Raw genomic sequence first — 17,802 nt, 5'->3', positions numbered from 1 at the left:
AGAAGGAGCTGAGGGAAGCAGAAAGGACATTTCAGCCAGGTCATTAGAACATGGTCAGCTCTGAGTGGAAGAAGTCACTGGAAAGCCATTACCTTCCATAGATTTCCTCTCTGTCCCTATCAATCCTATAAATTATCTGGCTCCAGGACCAGAACTTGAAAGGGTGTTTTTTTTCTTGTAACAAATTGTCCACTCTTGTGCAGAAAATCAACTGAAGAGAGAAGCCCAGGCTTTAAATGGGTCTCAAATGTCCCTGCTGTTACTGAAATACATAGGCAATAAGGGAGCCTTCCCTCTGCCCCCCCCCATCCAGCCTAAAGCATCCCCTAGTCCCATAAAGGGTCTCTCTGCCTCCAGGGTGCCTGATTTCCATTCATCTGACAATCTTCTTCCCTCCTTCCCTTTCTTGGTCAGGATTCATCTTCTTAAACATGTTTGGTTAATTGCTTTCCTTTTCCCATCACAATCATTGGCAGAAATGCCTACTTCCCTTCCAAAATGAACTTTGTCTTTTGACAATAAAGGAAAACCTTTAGGCAAAAATTTGAGGTGGTACGATAGAATAGAACCAGGGATAGAGTACCAGGATCTGGAGTCAGGAAGACCTGGGCAAGTCATTTGACTTGTCTGAGCCTTAATTTCTTTGTAAAATAGGACTAAAAATAACACCTCACTCCAAAGGTTGTTGTGAAGAACAAATAAATACTATTTTAAAGTGATTTGCCAACCTTAGAGCACTATTTAAGAACTAGTTAATATTAATAATCATACTTCTACTTCTATTACATTTTAATTACTACAATTGGGCCCCAATCCCCCAATATAATGACCGTTTCAGACAGTGTAGGCACCACTGTGTCCTGGTAGTCCCTCACTACTCTTCTGAGAGGAGGGAGGGCTATAGAATTATCTGAAACCAAAGTCACAACTGACTTCTCAGGTGCTCGGGGCTTGGTTTCCTGTGAGTGAACATTTAATTCTCATCTTTGTCTCATCTATGTCATTTCTGCCTAGACCTTCTGACTCTGCTGCTTTTGTGCCTAATCATCAGATCGTATGGACCTTCTCGTGTTTCTCTAAATGAGTCATATTCTTCATTTCTTATCTATGCAATAGTCCTATGCCATAACTTGTTCAGCCGTTACCAGTTACTAACTTTAGAGATCATAATGATAATAACTAGAGTTTATATGGTGCTTTAGGCTTATAAAGAAATTGATGCTGGTTATTTTTTTCTTAAAACCCCTTTTAGAATGTTTCTTCCCTAACAGTCTGTAGAAACCATCATTATGGCATTATCTAAAGAATAAAGCCACACTTGAGATTCTACCCAAAATATAGCTTCCTTTTTTAAAATTTTATTTTATTTTATTTTTCTTCTTTTATATTATTCCAATAATCTTGTTGTGAGAGTAAACATAAACCCGCTCCCCTAAAAAAGATGAGAAACTTCAAGAACAATGAGTGAGAAAAAAAATGTACTTCAGTCCATTAAGTTCAGATTCCAATGGCTCTGTCTCTGGGATGAGTTGCCTTCCCTATCATAGCCACCAGAGAAGTTGCTTCAATATTTTCCCCACAGTTGTTATTACTAGCTGTGTTTCCCTTCACTCAATTCCTTCCCACTCTCTTTGATTCTATTCTCTCTTTCCTTTCACCCTGTCCTTGTTCAAAATTGTGTTGTATCTGAGTACCTTCTCCAATGATCTTACCTCTCTTCTATTACCTACTTCCCCTTTCCCTTCCCCATCCCCCTTCTCCCATCCCTTTCCCCTAATTTTTCTCTAGAGTAAGATAGATTTCCTCACCCTATTAAGTGTGTATGTTATTTCCTTTCTGAGCCATTTCTGAGAATGAAGGCTCACCCATTCCCCCTCACCTTCCCCCATTCCACTCCATTGTAAAAGCTTTTTCTTGATTCTTATGTGAAATATTTTGGTCCCTTCTTCCTCTCCTTCCTCTTCCTCCCAGTACTTTATCACCCATTGACTCCATCTTTTTACTATATTATGCCATTATAATCCCCTCCTTCCTGTGTCCTATCTATATATGTTCCTTCTAATGGCTCTTATAAATGGCAAAGTTCATATGAGTTATCAGTATCTTCTTCCCATGCAGGAATACAAACGGTTCAACATAATTAAGTTCCTCATAATCAGTCCTTCTCATCCACCCCCTCTATGATTCCCCCAAGTCCTGTACTTGGAGACCAGTCTTTCTGTTCAGCTATGATTGTTTCAATAGGAAAGTTTGGAAGTCCCCTGTTTCATTGAAAGTCCATCTTTTCCCCTGAAAGACGATGTTCAGTTTTGCTGGGTAGTTGATTCTCGGTTGCAAACCAAGATATTTTGCATTCTAGAATATTATATTCCAAGCCCTACGAGCCCTTAATGTAGATGCTGCCAGATCCTGGGTAATCCTGACTATAAAACCATGGTAGTTGTATTGTTTGTTTCTGGCAGCTTTTAGTATTTTCTCATTGACTTGGGGGTTTTAGAGTTTGACTATAATATTCCTGGAAGTTTTTCTTTTGGGCTCTCTTTCAGGAGTTGATTGGTGAATTCCCTCAATTTCTATTTCACCCTCTGCTTCTAGGATCTCAGAGCAATTTTGCTGAATTATTTCTTGAAAAATGAAGTCTAGGCTCTTTTCCTGGTTGTGACTTTCTGGTAGCCCAATAATTTTTAAATTATCTCCTCTGATTCTGTTTTCAAGGTCAGTTGTTTTTCCAATGAGATACTTCACATTTTCTTCTAATTTTTGTGGTTTTGGGGGGAATAGTTTTCTTTCTTCCTGATTTCTCACAAAGTCATTGGCTTCCTTTAGTTCCATTCTGCATTTGAATGAGTTATTTTCTTCAGAGAGTTTTTTTTAATATACTTTGTGGTCAATTCTGCTTTTTAAGGCATTCTTCTCCTCATTTGCCTTTTGTGTTGCTTTTTCCATTTGGCTGAAACTAATTTTTAACATATTCTTTTCTTCAGTATTTTTTGTATTTCTTTCACTAAGCTGCTGATTTGGTTTTCATGATTTATTTGCATCACTCTCATTTCTCCTCCCAATTTTTCCTCTGCCTCCCTTAATTGCTTTTCAAAGTTTTTTTTGAGCTCATCCATAGCCTGAGCCCATTTTATATTTCTTTTGGGGGTTTTGGATGCAGAAGCTTCGATTTTTTCATCATTTGAATCTTGCATGGGACTCTTCTTTTTCTTTTGTTTGTTCATTTCCTCAGCCTATGACTGATTTACTGTACTTGCAAGGCTTTGGAGTTTTGGGGGGACACCCCACTGGGATCTTAATTTCTCCAAGGTCTTAAGATAGACTTTGACTTATTTCTTGTCTGTACTTTGATATGTGGTTCTCCTCTCTTCCCTGGAGCTGTGAAGAGGATCCCTGCTTGGCTATAGTGATATGGGGGTCCAGACTACAATCTGAATCTGAGTGTGGGCAAACATCTGAGTCCTGCCCCAGGGAGAGTAGAGAGTCCTCTGCAGTCTCCCCTGACCCCCTTACCATCTGTGAGCTGTGGGCTGGAAGTGGAGTCTGGTTTCCCTGATTCCCATTGCAGGTTCTCATGGTAGGACTACTCTGAGGCCATGCTAGCTCCACACTCATCCTGGTGTGGCAGAGTTCTCTCACCATCCCTTTAAGCTATTCCAGGTGATCCCTGGGCCAGGAGGTCTGGAAACCACCCCCTCTGCCATGGAGCCAGGTGCCCCCAAGGATCTAGGCACCTGACCTGGCTGCGCTGCTGTACTTGCAGCAGCTTTTTCCAACCCCCATCCTGGTGAAACATACCTTTCCTGTGGAATTTCTAAGTTGTCTTGGGAAATTGTATCATTCAGTCTTTCTGGGGGTTCTGCCCCTCTAAATTTTGGCTAGAGTTATAATTTGATAACTTTTGGAATTGGGGGGGGGAAACAAGTTTCCTGGAATTCATGTCCTCACACTGCCATCTTGGCTCTGCCCTCCATAACTTCCTTTTTTGAAAAATGTATCTCCTACTTCTATATTAGGGAACTTGATTTGTTTTTAATTATTCTGATAACTGTGTTTCCAAAATAATTGGCTTCTTTTTTATTCCTCTGAATTTTATTTTATTTTTTACATTTTAAAATATGATTCTGAAAAGTAATGTATGGGCACCCCCCAATAAAGGTTAAGAGCCCTAAGTTACATGACTAGGATGCACAGTGGCTATAGCAGTAGGCATAGAGTGAGTCCAAATCTGGCTTCAGACATTCACTAACTGTGTGACCCTGGGTGTCACTTCACCCTTGATCCCTTCAGTTTCCTCAACTGTTAAATAGGAATGAGAATAGCTCCTACCTCCCAGGGAAGGTATGAGATTCATGAAATAGTACTGGTACAACCCCTCAGAGTGCCTGGTACCTGGCCAGTATCCAATAAATCTTATTCCCTTGCCCCTTTCCCTGATCCACGGAGATCACTCTGTTTACTATCCCTATGCCAACTCCCCCATTGGCTCCTGCACTAGATGCTTTCCCTTCTTATTTTCCTGCCTGGAATGCTTCATGTCCACATGAGTCTCCCTTTCTGCTCCTGCTTCTTCTAGCCCTGATTTGTCTACATTGTTCAGGTGGGGAGCTTGCCATCTCCTGTTCAATGTTCCTGTACTGTTTCCTATGCATTGGGTATGACTCCTTGACTAGACTATACGCTCCTAATGGGCTTCCATTAGTCTTTTCCAGATCTGGCACAATGCTCCAGATTGGCTTTGCTATCTCCTCTAGCTAAGATACATTAGAGTGTACACTCCTTCCTAACCATAATCTTCCCTCATGCAGTTTGGTGATATTGGACCAGCAGAGTATCTGGTGATGAGCTTCTCCAGACCAATGCTTGGAGATCTGGCCCACCATGGGCCTACACTCAGCCTTCCTGGCTGGGTAGGAGCTGTGTTCTGTTGGCATATTTTTCCAAAGCTTAGGGTCACATATATGGCATAATGAGTAATTGGAGGAAGACATGAGTATAAGAATAAAGCCAAGAAGATTAAATTCATTTCACAAAATCCCAGAATCTGCAAGCTGGAAGACCTCAGAAACCTCTCATCCAACCCACACACAAAGGAATCCACATTTTATCATACTCACTAGGTGGTCATCTAGCCTCCACTAGAAGTTGAAGATCTCCAATGAGGGAGAGACTCTCACTTCCTAGGGTGACTCATTCCAGACAGTTCTGATTACTGGCAGGTTAAGAAAGGGGAGTTTCCCTCACTCCAGGGTCAATGGATTGTCTTAGACTCTTTGACAAAGCTCACCATAAGAGCTTTATATTGAAAACTGAACATCTATGGAGAGGGAACATGTCCCTGATGTCTTGAATTCGTTCTTCCTGCAACCTATATAGAATAGCTAGACTCACTTTCAATTCAGTTTAGATGATGGGAAGTAGTTAAAGATTGAGGTGTTGGACTGTTCTCGGACTCAATGTGTGATAGGAGTTGTTTACTTGCTGCTGGGGCCATATCTGTGAATTGGAGTCCTGGGGTAGACATTTTCTTCAGAAAATTCTTCAAAAGTGAAGTAAAATAGAAGGCTCCAGATCAATGCTTGGGGAAAATTCATGGGTGGGTGGTGAGTTGCATTACTGGAGTGACTGCCCACATTGGTGACATCAGATTCTGTTGGAGTAAAGCCCTTGGAGCTTCCTTGCGGGAGAGTTACAAGGTAATAAACAAACTTCATAGCTTTTTTTTCCCACTTGGAAAAGAAAAAGAAAAACAATGCTCTGATTTGATAAGTGATTGTTTTATTTCACCTCTGTACCCCAAATGGTTTTCACTCCAAACATAATCACAAGGAAAGATATATAGGATCTTGTCGAGTTTTCTTTTTGCCCAAATAATTGAAGTGACCTGGAGCATAGGCCCTGGAAACAAGGGATACAAATTACATTGGCTGCTGGGACAGGACATTTTGACAGTGTTGGGATAGAAAACGCCCTCCTTTGTGGCTTGAATTCCATCATCTGTCCCTGGAGGGAAAGCTCCTGAGAAGAGGCTCAAATTCATGCTTCGGCCCCGTCGGAGGCCGGCCTGTCCATGGAACTGGTGGAATTGGCAGGGCCCTCCGGCTGGACCTGGCCAGCACCAGAGAGCGGTAATATTGCTCTGGTGGAAAATTCAGCCCCAGCAGAAATTGCACATCGGTGGCCAGCAGCAGCACCAAGTAGCCTGGAAATCAACCAGAGTATTAGGAAAACAAATGCCCACAAACCAGGGAAAATGGTCAGATCCGCAGGCTGATGAAAGACGCTCCAAAGGCTCCAACAGGCTGATTGAGAAGCAATTTCAGTGCTTCCCGGGCCTCGGGTGCGAGCCCTCCTTGCAGCTCCAGTCTCAGTGTTTTACTCCAGAATGTGTGAGAGGGCAGAGGATACTGGATGGAACTGGAGGAGCCGTGTGTGTGTGTGTGTGTGTGTGTGTGTGTGTGTGTGTATGTGTGTGTGAATGTATGTGTGTATGTGTATGCATGTGTGAATGTGAGTGTATGTATGTATGTGTGTGAGTGTGAATGTGTGTGTGTGTGTGTGTGTGTGTTGGTGTGTAAGTGTATGTCTGTTTATATAAAAAAAAACCAAAGAGAAAAATGCTTTTTGGCTAACATACCTGTGATCAGCACAGTATCTGAGCCAGCCCTTCACAGGCTTTAACCTTCTGTGAGAGCTAGTTTTACCTCAAATGGGATAGAAAGGTCACATGAGACCAAACAGACTTGGGCTAAAGAGACTCAGGATTGGGGGGGGTAAGAAAGAAGGAAGGAAGGAAGGACTGAGCGAGAGAGGGAGAGAGGGAGAGAGAGAGAGAGAGAGAGAGAGAGAGAGAGAGAGAGAGAGAGAGAGAGAGAGAGAGAGAGAGAGAGAACACGAGAACACCATAATCATACACTCCCAAACTTTGGATCTCTTTCCAACCATGACATTTCCCCCCTCCTTATAGCTCTCTCCTCTTCTTCAGACCCATAGGCTCGCTCCCTGCCCACCCTGGCCCTCAGCCCAGAGCACCACAGTGACAGAAGGCTATCAGGACCATTGGTCAGTGGTCACAGTAGATGCACCAATGGGAGCCTGGGATGGTAGCTTTGGCATGCACCAGTCTTTCTTTCTTCCCCTGATGGCTATTCAGTTGACGCAGTCTGGAATAATAAAATGTGCTACAAACTCAAAGACTGTCTTGGGGGAGGGGGAGGAGGGCAAGATGGATAAAGGAGGGGCGCTTGGACAGGCCTCCTGGAATCCTCCCTGTGGCTAAGAACAAAGGGTGTGCTTTGAAAGTCCAAAAACACCCAAGCTTCCTCCCTTTTAGGTCATTGTGGACTGCAGCTTTGAGCATCCAACTGAAGTCTAACCTGTCTGGGGCTGTTTTTCTGCCCCCAGAATCCTTTGAGAAATTGAAGTTAAGAAAGAAACTAGAGGTATGTCAGTGGCAATACTGTTCCTCACTCCAACAGAACCTCTAGAGCTCAGCAGGAGACTCAGAGTATCTCCATGCAGAGAAGTGCATTTAAAACAATTTAAATGACCAGGTTTAATCAATACAATTAATTGTTCTCTGGATAAACAGTTAAGAGGTCAATTGCTATTAACAATGGCATAAATCATTGATGACTTGGCTTCAGCCTACCTAAGGGACACAGCTTTCTAGATCTTGTGATCTTTGAACAATTCTTTATCTGGTTCCCAGTGGAGGTGTTGGGGATACTAGGAGGAACCCAGAGGCAGGGTCTCTACCCTCCATGACCTGGTTTCCTCTCAGGAGAGCTAAGACTCTCATGCCATTAACTGTCACCAGAAAAGAGACTAAGAGATGCATGACCCTGTAAGCAATCCAATGAGGAAAAGGACCTTCAGCTTGACCCAGGGGAAAGGTGGGAGGGCACCAGGGAAGGCCCCATGGCAGCTGAGCACCTTGAAGGTCTCCCGGGATTTCAAGTCAAGAAATGGGCTGGCAGAGAGGGCTTTGCAGGTAAACTTCTCAAAGGCAGGGTTGTACATTTTTGTTTTTGCAGCACAATGACTGGCACATAGTAGGTATTCAATAAATGTTGGTTGATTGATCAATGGACAGTGTCAGTCAGGGGTGGGAAGCAGGGAAGGGCATTCTGGGTCTGAGGAGTGGGGCCAAGAAACCACTCAGGAAGGAAGGGACATGTGAAGATGAGTAGGGAGGGAGGTTGGAGCTCTGAACAGCCCTTTGTCACACTGGCATGTATGTATAGACATAAAGGTGGACCTTGGCCTTCTCTGGAGTAGATCTTGGATTCTGAGAGAGAAATAAGAAATACCATTGTGTTCTTATCCCTTACACCATAACTATACCCTTCTCATTGGGGGGCAATATTTGTGACTCAATGTTTCTATTCTGGAGCTGACAAGGACCCCTCAAACTATCTAATCCACATCCTTTATTTTCCAAGCGAAGAAACCAAAGACCAGAGAGACAAATCGATTTCCCTAAGAAATTGAGTCCTCACAGAGAATCACAGTTCTACAGCCTGAAAGGACTTCAGTGGTCATCCAACCTAACTCCCCATTTTGCAGATGGGGAAACTAAGTCTGGGAGACAGGTAGTCATTGTTAAAGTCAAGGTTTGAGTACAGGTTCTCTGATTCTAGAGTCAAAACAAAAAAACATTCTTTAAGTGTCTATTATATTGAGCACCATGATAAATGTTAGAGTCACAAAGAGATGCAGAAACACACACCTCACCCTCCTGGAGCTCTTGAACCCCTACTCTGGTGGTCTGGCTAGCATCCACTGGCTCATAGCCTTCAGTGTTGATGAATCCAGGATCCATCAGTGTAGGGAAGACTGGCAGCTCTCCTTGTTCCCAAGTCTTCTTATCTTGTGGGATTCTTGTTTATGACCTTGTGCTGCTACTTTCCATTGAGGGTCCTTGAGGACCTGCTTCTGTGGATAGTTCATGGACACCAGGGGCATGTATACCACCCTCACACAGACCCTGACATCTTTGCTTTTTAAGGAACTTGCTTCTTTGATCATGTCGTAACTTGAGAAATGCTCTGGGTCTGGATTGAGCAGATGTGGGGTGAAATCCCAGTTTCTCCATCCATAGAATATGGGTGTGTATGAACCAGACCATTTCTGAGATCCCTCCTAGTTTTGAATCCATCATCCCAGGATCATCCTCAACTTCAGTTTCATCATCTGGATATTCTGAGATCCCTTTTATTTCAAACTTCACCATCCAATGATCTCTCTGAGACCTCTCAAAGGTCCCTCTTGACTCAGACTCTTTGGCTCTGGGCTCACTCCAACATGTCTCCATTGGGTGTGCAGACTTTCTCTACCTTCGATGCAGCATTACTTTGTCCCATAGATGACCTGCATTTCTGGTTTTTGTGAGATGATCCAATTCCCTGGTTTGCAATCCAACATGATAAGGAGATTGTTGCCTTGGGGCTGCACAATCCCATCAGATTCTACACTTTCTCAGTCTAGTCCTTAGGGCCCTCCATCACTGGGTATCAAAGACGTCATTCCTCACAGCATTTGGATTCAGGTTTTGAATCCTAACTCTGCCTCTCAGTTACATGAAGCCCTCCTGGGCTTCAGTAGAGCAACAGAGAAAAGGACAGTGTTGGAGGTGGTGAGGTCTGGAGCCCCTTCCAGTTAGTAAGACTTCTATGGCACCATGATCTCCCCATTCTCCCTTCCCAGACATGTTCCACTACTCCATTCAGAGATTCCTCCCATGGCTGCCCTTTCTCCTTTCTCTCCCAAGCTGTGCTCAGGAGGTTTGCTCATGGGGCTCGAGTCCCTAGAAGATCAGCTTTTTGAAGAGACAGGTGCTCTGGTTTTTGCCTTCGTAGCTCTGCCTCCTGCACAGAGGCGGGTATATGGTAGGAGCTTAAATGTAGGTTTTGTGGCTGTGTAGAGCTCCTGGCTTCCAGAAACATATATTTCATTGGAAAAGCTAATACATCGTAGGCTTCTTACAGGCTAGAATTCCTTTTTTTTAATCAGTCCACATTTCACTGGCAAATAATTGATTTCCCACATCCCTGTCCAAGCATTGTCTTCTCCTAGAATGAAACTTTCTGTTTTCAGGGAAATCTGCAAGATATGGATACTGGTGGCAAAGACCCAGCTCTTCCAGGGAAGCCTGTACAATTAACAGGTCAACATCTGGAAGGTGAGGTTGGGTGACCACCTCACAAACTGCATTTCAGTTTCTTTTTATTTTAAACCCCCTCTCTGAGTTTCAATTTTTTTATCTGTAAAATGGGGGTAATATTGATGATTGTGACCTCCAATGATGCTAAAGTTCTCTAATGTTAGCTATTTAGACTTGACATTAGGAAGCCCTTCCAAAAATGCAAGCTATTCTCAATTGGAATGGGCTGGTCCAACTGGGGATGGGATGCCCCTCAATGGAGATCTTAAAAAAGATAGTTCATCAGCTCTCAGTTTCTTGGACTTTGTGATTCTTATGATGGAACCTCCCTTGCTTTTTTGCCGTCAGTACTCTGTGAGAATTAGTTTGAGGTGTGCCATGACTTCCAACTTCATCTTCCTTAGTATCCTCACCTCATTGTTACTCCCAGCGTCTTCAACATGATTGGCATTGGGGGGGACCCAGCCTGAAGTCATCAACACTTTATAGGAATTTGACATCCCCCAAAGGAAAGTGCTTGTCTTTTAAACTTTCCAACAGTAAATGATGTCAACTCTCTAGTCAATGGGGGAATCAGAGACATTCCTACTCTACCCATGAGACTATTGCTGTCATCCTTCAGCAGCATTTTCCAGACTCCTGGGCATCAGTTGTAAAAACAGGTAACAAAGTGAAATTGGAAAAGATGGAGCCCAAGAGCCATGTTTGCTTGGGTGAAGAAGTTTCAAATCTTGTGATTTAGGGATGAAATCAGATCTCAGTTCATAGTGAATTAAGAGGCCCAGGACCAGTAACAGATATGGTTCCTGTATTTTGGAGTTGAAGGTAGAGAGGACAAGGAACCCTCAGAATTTGGGGGGAAGAAATCTCCAAGGATGGAGAAAACCTTATTACTGCCAATCCTGGGACCTCCCCACAGACTGATAGAGGAGAGGAGGGTTGGTGAGGCCTCTTGAAGGCCAAAAATGAAAAAGTAAGGGGGGAATACTGGGGCAGCCTCTGCTCAGCAACCTAAATATCCTGTGATCCAGTCACCATATTTTTTTCTCAAAACTAAAACAAAGACACATCTCAGATGGAAGAGTTCAATGAGTCTCTGGTCCAATTTATTTATTCTTTTATGATCACCATGTAGGTATTTTTCTAAGACCTAGGTCTACCCAGCCTCACTATTAATGTGCCCTAAACCCCAACCTCCAGAACTAAGGCCTGCATCCAAACCCCAATTCATGAGAATGGAATTCATTCTGCTATTAAGCTAAGGGAGACTCAGGGGAATCTTAGAAGCTCTGGCTGATACTGGTAGTTGGACTCAGCAGCTCTTGGGTTCTCGTGATTGAGTCCTGGCCAGAGCCAGCTTTGGCTGCTCACCAAAAGGGCCTCCAGCCCATCCAGTGAGGACACAGATAAAGCCTATTGCAGAGGTGTTGAGGACATATACGATTTATTACCTGTAGTTATTGCTCAGAGCCTTTACCCTCACAGGCTTCACCTCTCAACGTCTTTCTCTTCTCAGCAAATTCGTCTCTTCCCAGTTCCCTATGGTGGCTTTTACTTCCTACCTGCCTGGTCTTTGCCTGTGCAGTTTCCCCCTCTTGCCATGTAAACAAGCACCTAAAAAGCTGAGTTCTCAGCTTCACTTATCTCTCTCCTGCCAGCAGCAAGTTTGACTTAGTCTTTTTTGTTGTTGTTTCTGCAAGACAATCGAGTTAAGTGATTTGCTCAAGGTCACACAGCTAGTCAAATATTACATGTCTGAGGCCCGATTTGAACTCAGGTCCTCCTGACTCCAAGGCCAGTGCTCTATCCACTGTGCCACCTAGCCGCCCCCAAGTTTGACTTACTCTTGACCCACTTGGGGGCTCCTAGTTACTGTTTTAGGGCAAGATCAAGCACCCCCCCATATTTCAATCCGTCCCCCACCCCGTGTCCTAGACACAGATTCTAGGAGATTTGTTGGATGTGTGTCTTCTGCTTTCCACAGCTGGCAGGCAACAGAGGGCACGGCAACCCAGAGAGCTGCTGACAAGAGAGAGCAGGGCAGGGTACTGGGCGGCTTTCATCAGGAGGTTCCTGACAGCCCGGGTGTTTGTTCAGTTTTCTGGGCATCCTGACAAGCATTGGGAGAGATTCTGGCTGCTCCTGCCCAAGCAGCCCCAGCATCTGCCCTGGAAGCTGAACTCCAAGGTGAGGCTCAGAGTTTTGGGGGACTGGAGGGTGTCAGGGGAGCACAGGAGACTGGACCAAGGTCCACAGTAGTGGCTGAGGAGCTAAGGGTCTATGGGGGGCAGCCTGCCTGGTCAGCTTCCTCTCCATCGGAAGGGCCTGCAGACACAAGTCCAAGAGTGAGGCATTGTGCCAAGTTCCACTTCTCATTGTAGCTAGATAGGAAGCCCAGAGTCAGGAGCCAATGAGAAGAGGTGGGTAGCAGGGCTTGTGAGAGCTCAAAGAGGGCAGGGGGAAAAAAAAACCACTCACCTTCCCCTGGGTATTCTAAGCAACAATTAAGAGTACAGGGAGTGAATGAAGATCAGTATTTCCTGCAGGATAAAATGGCAGCCACAGCCAACCCAATTCAATTCAACCCAAGGTTTATTAGGAGCCTACCAGGATCTGAGCTAGGTACTAAATGAGAATGCACCCTCCCAGAACTCAGGCTCTGCTGGTGATAGGTGCCCATGCCCCAGATAAGTCCCTGCTCTACTAAAGGAAGAAAGGACCTCAAGGAGAGGGGAAGGTTAGAGAGGGTTACACGCAGGAGGCAGCTACAGAGCTGCCAAGGAAGATAAGCTCTCTAGGGAGGAGAAGTGAGGAAAGAGGGCATTCTCCTCAATGTACAAATTACAAGTGATAGGAGTGGGAGATCCTCATTATCATCCTAATGAATAATGATAAATAATAAATGACCACAATTATAAATAATAAATTCATCATCATAATTAACAGTGATAAATAACAAACAATAATTCTCATAACAAATAATAAATTGGTCATTACCATCACAGTTGGTGAGATATTTCAGTTTGCTGTAGAATCACTGAGGTCCCAAGTGAAGTTGAGGCAATGGATCATAGATTCAGTCTCCTCCTTGTTCCTTGGGTTCACGGACTCAAAGATTCAGAACTGGAAGGGTGCACAACTCCCTCATTTTACAGATGAGGAAACTGAAGCCCTGAGAAGAGTTGCCCAGGGTCATAGAGTTAGTATTTGTGGCAGGATTAGAACCCATATCTTCCTGATTCTTAATGTTCTATCCACTATTCCATCCTGCCTCTCTTAGTCTCCATTTTTCTTCTGTAAAATGAAGGTAATATTGGAGTACTTATCTCATGGTTGTAAGGATCATGAAATTATATATAAATATCTAGAGACATGAATACATGCATATATACATCAAAGTAAATATGCATGTATATATCATATATATTATATTATGTTACATATACATATGTATATATACATATATTATATATGTATATATGAAGTGCTTTCTGAACCTTAAACCAATTCACCTATGTGCATGGACAAACAGATACACCCAGCTGATGTTAGTTGTTAGTGTCTTGAACACCGATTTCTATAATAATCATTTCCTCAATTCTTTGGGGATCCCATTTCCTGCTGACCATTTGTGCTTTGTCCTTTCTATTTAAAGATAACAATCATTTCCGACTATTTTTAGACTTTTATCTTTCCCCTGAGATGTCATATCATATTATCAATTGCCTCAGACGTGGTGTCCCAAAAGCATCTTAACTGGATGTATCAGAGCCATCTTAAATTCAACCTGTCTCCAACAGAACTCATTACCTCCTTCTCCATTTCTGGTGTGGGCATCATCATCTTTCCAGGCACCCATATCAACCGCCTTAGAGTCACTCTCCCTCAACCCATGTCTTCATCATGGCCTAAGTAGGCATGTCTAGTCCCCCACAGTACCTTTCACATCTCTCCTCTTCTTTCTTCATCTCTATCTAGACCTTCATCTCCTCTCACCTGGTCCTCTCCAACCCTCTCTATTCCATCTTCCATAGAATGATGAAAGGGATCTTTCTGAAAACCAGCTCTAATCACATGACTATTTTAATCAAAACTCTTCACCTTTTAAGATCAGCTACAAGTACTCCTGTTTGCCATTTCAAATTCTTTATAGCCTGATATTTTCTCATCTTCCCACACTTTCTATTTTTCTTTCTTTTTTCATCAACACTCTACGGTCTAGGAAAACCAGCCAGCTTCCTGATTCTGCAGTGGTCATACATCATAGTATGTAGCCCATGGACTCAAAATCAGGATATTTACTATCTGTGTGACGCTTCCCTTCTCAGTTGTTCCATCTGTAAAATGGAAGGGAAATAATAGTACCCCCAATTCACAGGTTGTTCGGAGTGTCAAATGACATAATAAATTAAAATGCCTTGCAAAGTGTAAAGTTGTATACATTTTATTTTATGATAATGATGTGTGACTTGTTCCTCATATGACTCTGTGGGATTTGTGCTCAGTTTCTTGCCCTTGGTTCTAACTTCTAAAGGTGCTGTTCAGCGATATAATAGATTTATGATATTTTCTCCCAGGTATTACAATTATCACTCAACCATTTCTTCTCATTCTGAGCAACAATTCTGCTTTCTTCTTCCTGTGGAAGCAGTGAGAAAGATAGTCAAGGAAACATGAGTGGTCACAGCTGCTCCATTTGTCTTCATGTTTTGGCTCTTCCTCAATTTCCCTGCTGAAGAACCCATAGAACATGTAGTTGTTTTGTCCTACTCCTTTACCAACTCAAAGTCCAATTAACAAACCTATGTCCCATTTCTCTCAAACATATGGCCTCTGGGTTCCTAAATTGTTTTTGCTTCTTATATATTGCCTTTCCTAATTACATGGGGAGCTCCTTGTTCACTCTGTAGCACAGTGCTTGGCACATCGAGCTTAACAGATGCTTCTCATCCATCCACCCACCCACCCACCCATCCATCCATCCATCCATCCATTTCTGTAATCCACATGTTGGTAGAAAATTGTGTTTAGATTCATTTGACTAATAGAGGAAAATTGTCAGTAAACTCATATTTCTACTATGATTTGGAATAACAATCCATCTCTCTGTGACTTGTACACATATGTGCACATTTGTATACACCCGTGTTCCCCAAATTTGTATTCTAGGTTGTTTTCAAGGCTTTATTCTTGGCTTGTAGCTTTTTCAAGTTAAATAATCTGCCATCATTGTAGTAGCTGATCTTGGTGCCATTTTCTTCCTCATTGAATGTGTCTGGCTCTGCAGGAGAAGCATCTACCCCATGGGATTGTCCGTGGGTCTTCCGCCAGCCCAGCCCACCTCCCTCCCCCATCCTGTGTCTGCCTTGACAGACTATCTCATCAGCTGCAGCACTTCTTATGGCCCCAATGATGGGCTCACAGCAACTCTTAAACTGCAGAGATGGGCTCACCTACAATGACTTCCTCATCTTCCTAGGCTACATAGATTTCACAGTACACCAAATAGACTTAACTTCAGCATTTACCAAGAAGACAACCCTGAAGACCCCATTTGATTCATCCCTCATGGACACAGTAACTTAGGCTGGGATGGCCATTGCCAGGGCACTAACAGGAGGTTTTGGATTTATCCATCACAACCACACCCCAGAATTCCAGGCCAATGAAGTGTGCAAAGTGAAGAAATATGAACAGGGCTTCATCACCAACCCTGTGGTTTTGAGTCCCAAAGATAGAATGTGAGATGTGTATGAAGCCAAGGCAAGGCATAGTTTCTGTGGAATCCCAATCACAGATAATGGCAGGATGGGCAGCCATCGAGTGGGCATCATCTCTTCTTGTGACACTGACTTTCTCAAGGAGGAGGTACATGACTGTTTCCTGGATGAGATCATGACCAAGCAGTAGGATCTAGTGGTGGCTCTTGCAGGAGTCACACTAAAGGAAGCTAATGAAATCTTGCAGCAGAGTAAGAAAGGGAAGCTACCCATCATGAATGAGGATGGTGAGCTAGTTGCCATCAGTGCCTGCATGGACTTGAAGAAGAATTGGGACTACCCTCCGACTTCTGAGAAGCAGCTTTGGTGTGGGGCAGCCATTGGTACCCATGAGAATGCCAAGTATCAGCTTGACTTATTGGCCCAGGCCAGTGATGATGTGGCTGTGCTGGATTCTTCTCAAGGAAGCTCCACTTTCCAAATGAACATGATCAAGTACATCAAGAAAAAATACAACAACCTCCAGGTTATTGTGGCAATGTGCTAACAGCTGCACAGGCCCCAAATCTCATTGATACTGGAGTGGATGCCTTAAGGGCTGGCATGGGCAGCGGCTTCATCTGCATTACACAGGAAGTACTGGCATGTGGGTAGCCTCAGGCAACAGCTGTGTACAAGGTCTCCAAATATGTTCATTGCTTCAGGGTCCCTGTCGTTGCTGGCACTGATGACATCCAGAACGTGGGCCACATCACCAAAGTTCTTGCCTTGGAGCTTCCACAGTGTTGATGGTCTCTCTATTGGCAGCTATCACTGCCCCCCCCCCCACCGGAGAGTACTTCTCTGATGAGATCTGGCTAAAGAAATACTGGGGGGATGGGCTTCCTCAGTGCCATGGACAAGAATCTGGGTGGCCAGAACTGTTATTTCAGTGAAGCAGACAAAAATCAAAGTGGCTCAAGGGGTGTCCAGGGCCATGTGGGACAAAGGGTCCATCCACAAGTTTGTAACCTACTTGAGTGCTGGCATCCAGCACTCCTGCCAAGATATTGGTGCTAAGAGTCTAACTCAAGTCAGAGCCATGATGTCCTCAGGGGAACTGAAATTTGAGAGGATGGCATCTGCTCAGGTGGAAGGAAGCATCCATGGCCTGCATTTGTATGAGAAGTGGCTCTTCTGAGAAGTGCCATGTTTGCTTTCACTGCTTCTTGCCTCTCTCCTCTTGCTTCTCCCTCTCTAGGTTTTTCTTTTTTTTAATTATTTTTTTATTTAAGGCAATGGGGTTGAGTGACTTACCCAAGGTCGCACAGCTAGGCAATTATTAAGTGTCTAAGTCTGGATTTGAACTCAGGCCCTCCTGACTCCAGTGCCGGTGCTCTATCCACTGTGCCACCTAGCTGCCCCCCACCCAGGCTTTTCAATAAAAAACTGGATATGGAGAAAAGTATCTGATAACATTGCTGACAATATCATACATGCTTGCATGGGAGCAAGCATGGAGCCCTGCTTCACTCCATAGGTGACTGGGAAAGCTCCAGAGCATTGTCTTCTATCCAGAACTTGGGTAATCATGGAGATCTACTGCTCCAGGCATCACATTTTCACATAAATTTTCCCAAGCCCTAACAACTGACAGTCTCAAAGGCCTAGTCAAGATAGATGAATACTGTGTGCAGAACCAACAGACCCAGAGAACAAGACATACCTTACAGGGAAGACTGAGATAGAAGGGGAAATCAGGAATATCTTAAGGAAGTGGTTTTTGAGATGAGTAATGAAAGAAGTCAGGGACAGAAAGAGGCAGAAGTGGGGAAGGAGACCATGCTAGTGGTGGGGGTGGGGGTGGGGAAACCAAAGGGCAAAAGTACAGAGACATTGAGATGGACAATGGAATGTTTTTGACAGGAGCAAGACTAA

The 17,802-nt window shown here is 43.8% G+C and overlaps 1 pseudogene; it reads left to right on the top strand.

Annotated features, from left to right (window-relative positions):
• The window catches only part of LOC141496592 (inosine-5'-monophosphate dehydrogenase 2-like), a 65,378-nt pseudogene extending 48,313 nt beyond the window's left edge, over positions 1–17,065 (top strand).
• Positions 17,066–17,802: the final 737 nt, after the last annotated feature.

This window comes from Macrotis lagotis, chromosome 8 (assembly GCF_037893015.1).
Source record: "Macrotis lagotis isolate mMagLag1 chromosome 8, bilby.v1.9.chrom.fasta, whole genome shotgun sequence".
In the NCBI taxonomy this organism is placed as follows: domain Eukaryota; kingdom Metazoa; phylum Chordata; class Mammalia; order Peramelemorphia; family Peramelidae; genus Macrotis; species Macrotis lagotis.
The sequence above is the reverse complement of the archived record's forward strand: the minus strand, read 5'-3'. Positions and strand labels throughout refer to the sequence as shown.